The sequence below is a fragment of the Plodia interpunctella genome, chromosome 23 (genome assembly GCF_027563975.2).
Source record: "Plodia interpunctella isolate USDA-ARS_2022_Savannah chromosome 23, ilPloInte3.2, whole genome shotgun sequence".
NCBI classification, from domain to species: Eukaryota; Metazoa; Arthropoda; class Insecta; order Lepidoptera; family Pyralidae; genus Plodia; species Plodia interpunctella.
Genome location: NC_071316.1, coordinates 399240 through 406402, shown reverse-complemented (window position 1 = coordinate 406402; position 7163 = coordinate 399240). Strand labels below are relative to the sequence as shown.

Sequence of the window (7163 nt, the reverse complement as noted above, 5' to 3'; positions counted from 1 at the left end):
CTTATTAACTGTCGAGCGAGAACTAGGTACTTCCCTCTTTTTATAGTAGGTAGGTAACCGAAAGAGCTATGTAAATTGCTAGGCATGAAGACTAAAGGGACGAGAAAGAACAATAATTCGTGACCAAAACTTCGTTTCCAAATTCAGTTATTATAGGTATTATATATAAAAACTTTAAGTAAATAAATATATAAGGACAATCACACAGTAAGTTCTAGACTTATGTTATGAGATACTACTTAACTTTGTTAAGCTTTATATGGTAACCCCATTTAGTATATGGTATCCCTTAAACATTTAAAACGTATGACAACATTTGTATTTTGACGTATCCGGTTCATTCCCCCTTCTTCCTTCGAATCTGTCATGGCCGGACGTGCTATCCGACCTTTTATATTAATTAGTGTTTATTATAATTCCTTCGGATTTGTGTAGCTTTATTTTAACAAATAAATGCTTATACAAACTACTCCGTGTTTGCCTCTCGCCACCCACACTACACTCTGCTTCAATTTAACAAAATCGACGTTACTATATTTTTTATAACAAATACATATGTAGATAGACATCCAAGACCCGAGCCAATCAGAAAAAGATCTGACTTCTCGGTTCAGAGGCAAGCACTTTACCACTGCGCCACCGAGGTCGTCAATCTTTGAGGTACTTTGTCGTTACAAAGTATATAGTAGATCTACAGTTTGCCCTTCAAATCACGATATTAAAATTGTATGACACTAGCGGCCCGTCCCGGTTTCGCTTCGGGTAATAACATTATAAATTACACACAGGTACATAACAAAACTTGCATCAACATCGTGCTAGGGCTAGCTTGAAATGAATAATTGCCATCTCTATCGCTCGCAGTGAAAAGGTAACAACAGCACTGTGTTCGGAACAGTTCGCGGGAAGCTTTAATTTGTACGAATCTACAGTCTATAAAGAAAGTGTGAAATTAATTGAGGGCGCTGTCTTCTGATCGCTGGCACCACGGTTATTATCAATCAATCTTGACCAATCTGTTTGATAATGCATTGGCAATAAATGTAGGTAGTTAGTCAAAAGTCCTTTTTCTTCATAAATGAATATTAGAATGTTTTTGTATCTGTAGTTTTCTTCATTTTCTTTACTCACTGTGTACCTATTTATGTTTGGGTGTAGCAGCGGCATTTAGGGCAACACTTATTGACAAACACAGCTGATACTGTCAATTCTTGTCAATGTCAAAATATCACTGTCAGCAGTGTCAGCTTTACTGTCTGCTGCGCAGTGCTCGATGACGTTACCTATCCTGTGGGCCAATTTATTTATTTTTGTTGATTTTCCTTTCGTTCGCTGTGCGAATTTCACTTCGGAACACGCAATCTATAACAATACGCAAGGTCGCTTCATTAATCTGTCGGAACATTTGTGAAGTGCGTTTGTGGTGTTTTAACAAACAAACAAACTTATATTCCACTGTGGGTGTCTGCGAATATTTTCAGTAATCAAATTAACTTTTGATTCTATAACAAGGAAGGTAAGTGTTTTAACTCCGCAAATCGACACTAATGACCCGATAAGTATTCCTCTGAACGTTTCTGGTTCACTATAATTAAGGGAAATTATATTCTAGTTTAATAAACGGCGGTGTTTTGTAAGCTGTAAGTTTACCCTCAATTGTTTTGATGAAATGGTATGCAAGCCGGTCCAGCCACTTCGCTTTAGTATTTGTGTATAGTGTACGCAAATAGACTTGCAGAACAGGTTTTCTTGTTATGTGAACTATACAGTGGTGTTCTAAATTCCTTGTGACATGAAAACTGATAGTAATAAATTTCTAATGAATGAAGGTAAGTGGATGTGCGATTATGTTATCTGGCAGATGTTGTAGACATATTATAAACTGTGAGCTTATTTTACATTTTTCTTTAGAGATTGTGTACACTGTTTATATGGATTCATCCCACCTAAGTACAATGTTAGGCATGCATACAAAACCATTAAATTTTAAACTGTATCACATTGGAACTGATGTATATACATATTAATGCATGTGCCTGTACCTACTTTAGTAGTTGCTATTAACTATAGTAATCTGCTGACAACATGCACAGTGGAAGGAAGGGAGTAGTTTCCTTGTCCTCCCCAGGATAGCCTGGTAATCATCAAGCATTTAAAAACATTGGTCGGTGGAGTATCCATTCATATCTATCTTCTGCCATCGACTTTACCATCATATAATATAATTATAAATTTTCAAGAAAGTTCTGTAAAGATACATTACCCTACTATAACCATACATTATCTCTAACATCTTAGGCATTAAAATATTTTATCATTTACTAAGTAATTTATCTAATATAGATCTGTAAATTTTGGTACTTATGTCTGTATGATAATTTTTATTTATTTATTAAGTTTACACTAAACAGTTTTGTTTGTGTACATAAATTTGATAAATAAATAAACCACAAAGGAGTGTTTCTATATGTAATGCTTATTTACTTTGTTTTTATATGTGTATTTATATTTATGAGTGTTGTTGTACATGGAGCCAATTTTGGAATTTTTAGTTTGTTAAAAATGTGCCATGTCTATTTTATTGCACTTTAAATCTGAATTTCATTATTTTTATTGGTGACAAAATATTTTTAATGCAGTAAAAATAATAAAATGAGAGTAAATATGAATGAATTTTAATGACATCTTATTACTGGACTATTTTAATGGGCCATGGTCATTAAGGGTGATGGAAGAAGGCAATCATATATGACATACAAGTGTTGTTTACTTCCCAAGGTGGGTGTCCTGTGGGTTATCACTTCTGATATGACCTCGAGGCAAGAAAGTATCGCCGCCGGTCATGTATTGAAAAATATGTTGCTAACTAGAAATAGCAATTGAGATTGAGAAGAAAATTTTTGCGAAGGTTCTAAGTAACTTCACGAATACATCCTGTTTTGTGACCTATGCCAAAATACACAATTGACTGGCTGTAACCACAGTGATGGAAGAGATACGGCTCATGGCTGGATGTTACAAGAATAAAGTGAGAACTACCCGAATGAGCTGGCGTCCAAGCTATCCAAAATCAGTTATGTAAAGAGAAGACAATGTCCAGGAGCTAATCTCCAGATTCTCAGAATGACTGCTACTGCTGGGGAGGGACCTCAATGCTAAACCCTAACCTCACAACAGATCTGCTAAGCCCATGACTGACCAAACATTAAATACACAAAGAAAACTAGGAATAGATGGCCAGCTGCAATAGACACAACTTGAAGAAAAGAAAAAAAAAATCATAGGCATTGCTATAATCTTATCTTAGAGATTGTCATTTGTATACACAATTAGACACAATGCTCTTATATCTTGACCACAATTGGCTAAAATACATATTTAATAATAATAATAATAAGCCCGCAGGGCAGCTTGTGGCGAGCTGTTGGGGAGTAGCGACCCCACGGACCTGAGTGCTCCCAGGGGAGGCCCCTGTTCCTCACCTCCGCCTTCCTTCCCCAAGGTCGGAGTGGAAACCGAGAGGTAACAGGACCCCTACCTCTGGCTTGCCTTCATCGGCCGGCCAGAGTGGAGTCGCGAGAGCTATATGCTCGAAGGGTGGAAGTGTAAAATGTCATAACGCCGGGGGCGTCTGACTGGATCACCACGATTTCGCGCCCCGCAGACTCACCTCTCTACACCCTTAGCCGCTCACGCCAATGTTGCCCCTTTGGCGTCAATCGGGGCGACTGATTTGAGGGGCCCATCCAGTGAGCGGCGAGTCACCACCTGCCACTGAATAGTCAGTTATCATGATTATGGCAGGTGACCGAACTCTTTGCAATAGCCCATTCTCAGTCCATCCAAATTTCATTCTATAGACCAGTACTTCTATCCATTATTCTGCAATAGTTCACACTCCCGCCGAGACCTGCTCATGGGCATATCATTTTATTGGTATATCCGGGAGCGGGTCTTGGCGGGAGACCTACACAACATCAAAATTCTCCAAAGGGCCTCTACGTGTTGGATCCATATCCCCACGCAAGCCTCTCAAAGGACCGGACTTAGTGCCGTGAATCCCAAAAGGAGATACAAATAATAATAATAATAACATAGGAAGGAAGGAGCGGAGTCTCCTGGCACAAGCATATTTTTGCTTAAAAGGAGGCTCCAGCAACATGCACAACCATTGTAATTCATAGATACCCAATAAACATATTTTATATTTTATATATTTATAATAAAATTTGTTTATTCAGACCATAAGTCCATTTTTTTTTAATTGTTTCATGAATCATTGGATCTGTAACATTGAATCTTTAATAAAAAATAATATTTAATTATTGACGAATTGAGAACTTTCTCCTTTGTTAATAACATCCTTATTTGTTGTTTTGATTTTCTCTTATCTGAGCGTAATGTTTTAACAACCCAATGCCCCGGGTCGGGTTCGATAATATACCTTAACGGTTAAATTTACACATAAATGTTAAAGTTTCAGCTTAAGACCAGCCTATCAATTCTCTAGACATTTGTCCCTCTGTCGCCTCGTTCGACATTGGAGTGGTACCATGCAAATATTCTGCAATTCTGGCTAAACCTGGATCATTATATGAAACTAAAATTTTGAAACAACTTTTACTATGAAGTCAGCACCATAAAAGCAATTGTCGAACAAACATAGCTTTTTCGCTTTGTTTGACAATTGCTTAGAAATCTTGACGTCACGTTAGAGTATCATTTGACATGAAGCATTTGGACGATTCCTAAAATGTGTTTTTATTTTTGTCATATATTTGAAAGCATTGTCATTATCACAGTATGTTTTCACTGGTGTTTATAGTAATATAATGCCTTTGAATAGTCACAGAAAAAACAAATTGTACTATCCTATACTACTTGATTATACTGTGCTATAGACCTCGAGTCTTATTTTCCTATATTTACTATTAATTAATTAATCAGCAAATAAAGACAGGTTGAAGAATTACAAAACTAACAACTAGATAACCAAGATGCCAACATTGTTCAACTTATCTAAGTCAGAATACGTTAACCTTTCACCGTTACTGATAACTAGACTGCCTGGTTCAGTTTTAGTATAATTTATTAGCGGCTCGTCCCGGCTTCGCTCGGGTAAAACCGTAATTATTCATAGATTTAAATCTTCCTCTTGAATCACTCTTTGACTATTAAAAAAACTCGTTTCAAAATCCGTTGTGTAGTTTTAAATATCTGGAGTGGAGTGGTGGTGGTGTAATGGTTAAGACGCCCGCCTGTGGATCGAAAGGACCCAGGTTCGAATCCTACTCGAGCCACATGTGTTTGTATACCAATCTGTTTCATGTATATTAGTTTTCATCGACCACTTGCTTCCGGTGAAGGAAAACATCGTGAAGAAACCAGCACACTGGTCGATTATTAACTGGTGTGTGAAATGGAGAGGTTTACCATTGCTGGTAAACTACTCCATGAATAGTGCCAAGAAAGTTGCGTGTGTTCTTTTCCACGTAATGACCATAACTCTCAGTCATAAGGAATACGACTATGAAGAAGAAGTTTAAACCTTAGTGCCAGAATTTTAGACAAACTTGAACAGCAAGGAAGTAAAGTGCGAGTCGGATTCGCGCACTGTTTGTTCCGCACCTGTATCTTTAAAAAGGGCTTCTTAAAATCCTTAAATATTTATGTGTTATTATGATAGATTTTAAAGATCTTTCATACAAACATTTGAACTTTCGTTTAAATTATTTGTCTTCCTTCCAGATACATAGCCACGTATAGTATATAGGTATCTGATGTATATTGTATTTAAGCATACTTTATATTTTCCTTAGTCGTATCGAAAGTACAGTCAACAGCACATCAAGTTACCCCGCATGAATCTCTAGGGCGTGGTAATAGCGGCGAGTTTGCAATGAGTTTGGTTAGGTTGATGTGCTGTTGACATAATTCGTTTTAGTAAAAACGTTTGATAAAACTTATGCCATTTTAGACATTGCACAACGAAATACTAAATTCACGTCATCGCGAACGAGATGAGCGTATGCAAGTTTGTATGGATGTGAAAGAGATGGCAAGATTTCCTCTCGGTCACGCGTGAGTCAGTCAAATTACGATGCTTTGAAGCAGTATATTTAGGTGCAGTTTACACTGAGACTGACGCGATGTGATAAAATATAGGTTTATAGGTTGAATATTTACCACTAAATACACACACCACTAAATACATACATACTTATTACCTAAATTCTTCTTTCCTTGTTTGTTCTCATATTTGTGACCTTCGTCGTTCTCATGCGCCAGGTCGATAGATGCTGGGTTGTGATCTCGTCCAACTGGGCCAGTTTCGACAATATTAATTTGTGACATAATTTACGTTAGACTACAATGCATTTATTATCACATAAATATATAGATAAAAAGAAATAAAACAGTAACCTATTAAATGCCTACATGTCCTAGCCTTTACACCAATATTGGGTTTTCCCAGCTGCGCCATGTTCAAGAGATACACATTCACACATATATGACATGAATGGCCAAAATGGCTTTTAAGTTTTGATAATCGGTTTTGTTTCACTTAACAACAACGTGTTTTCTGTTTTTTTTTTAATATTGGTAGGCATATCACACGTTTAAACTAAATTTAATAGGATGACAAAATTCAGGACTCGAGCGGGTAACGAACCCACGCAGGAGGAAGGAGGAAGGGCACTGTCCAAAGTTAGGCATGACCAACCGAGACAATTATCTTATGAAGTAGACGTATTTTGATGGGATTTAAAAAAAATGTTATTCTAATTGAGGCTGTTTCAAGCTATTTATTTTTTAATAAAAAAAAAATATTACCATAAGTACATTCATAGACCAACCACATTTGAAATAGTATAGATAATGTCGGAGATTTTTTAGAAATAATACTATGTTTAGGTAGGTGCCGTGAACGATATCAAATTTAGTTCGAGTTCAAATTTATATTGACCACAATTTGAGCCACAAGCGTTTTAGTATCGAAATAACTATTGAACGAAAATGTGCTCAATGTCTATGTATATTAGGATCTATATTTCTTTCTAATTTCTAGTCCATGATAACAATGACGATTCAACATGATTGAATTCTAATGCAATGTGCGTATTGCATGAATCATCTAAGTACATGTGAATTTTAGCTATGTG

General features: G+C 36.6%; 1 protein-coding gene across 4 annotated transcripts in view; it reads left to right on the top strand.

Moving 5' to 3' along the window:
* Positions 1-1252: 1252 nt before the first annotated feature.
* Positions 1253-7163, top strand: part of LOC128680103 (dual serine/threonine and tyrosine protein kinase-like) — a 30936-nt gene continuing 25025 nt past the window's right edge. For 2 of the 4 annotated variants that reach the window (XM_053762907.2, XM_053762904.2), the window contains exon 1: positions 1253-1516. The gene's annotated coding sequence lies outside the window, so the exon portion shown is untranslated. Of the gene's footprint in view, positions 1517-1696; positions 1796-1836; positions 1885-7163 lie in introns of those variants that run through there. The other 2 variants (XM_053762905.2, XM_053762906.1) reach the window with 2 other exon arrangements.